The sequence below is a fragment of the Buceros rhinoceros genome, unplaced genomic scaffold, assembly GCF_000710305.1.
Source record: "Buceros rhinoceros silvestris isolate BGI_N320 unplaced genomic scaffold, ASM71030v1 scaffold23997, whole genome shotgun sequence".
NCBI classification, from domain to species: Eukaryota; Metazoa; Chordata; class Aves; order Bucerotiformes; family Bucerotidae; genus Buceros; species Buceros rhinoceros.
The window spans coordinates 5152-5388 of NW_010423107.1; positions in this window are offsets into that span (position 1 = coordinate 5152).

Consider the following 237-nt stretch of genomic DNA (forward strand, 5'->3'; position numbering starts at 1 on the left):
CAAGGGTAGGAGGGGGCTCGCAAGGGCGTGTGGAGGGGGGTCCTGTCACATTTCCTCGACAGAGAGGAGCGGGGGCTACCACCACCGAACCCAGGCCCGTTAAAGCCATCTTCTCATTCCCCTCCCAAAGCCACCGGTAAATAAACCTGGGAAGATGGGACAGACTTGTGACCCCCCAAGTAACCCCGGCCCCTCTCCGGCAGCAGGACAGCGAAGGCGTTGGTGAAATAACTTTAT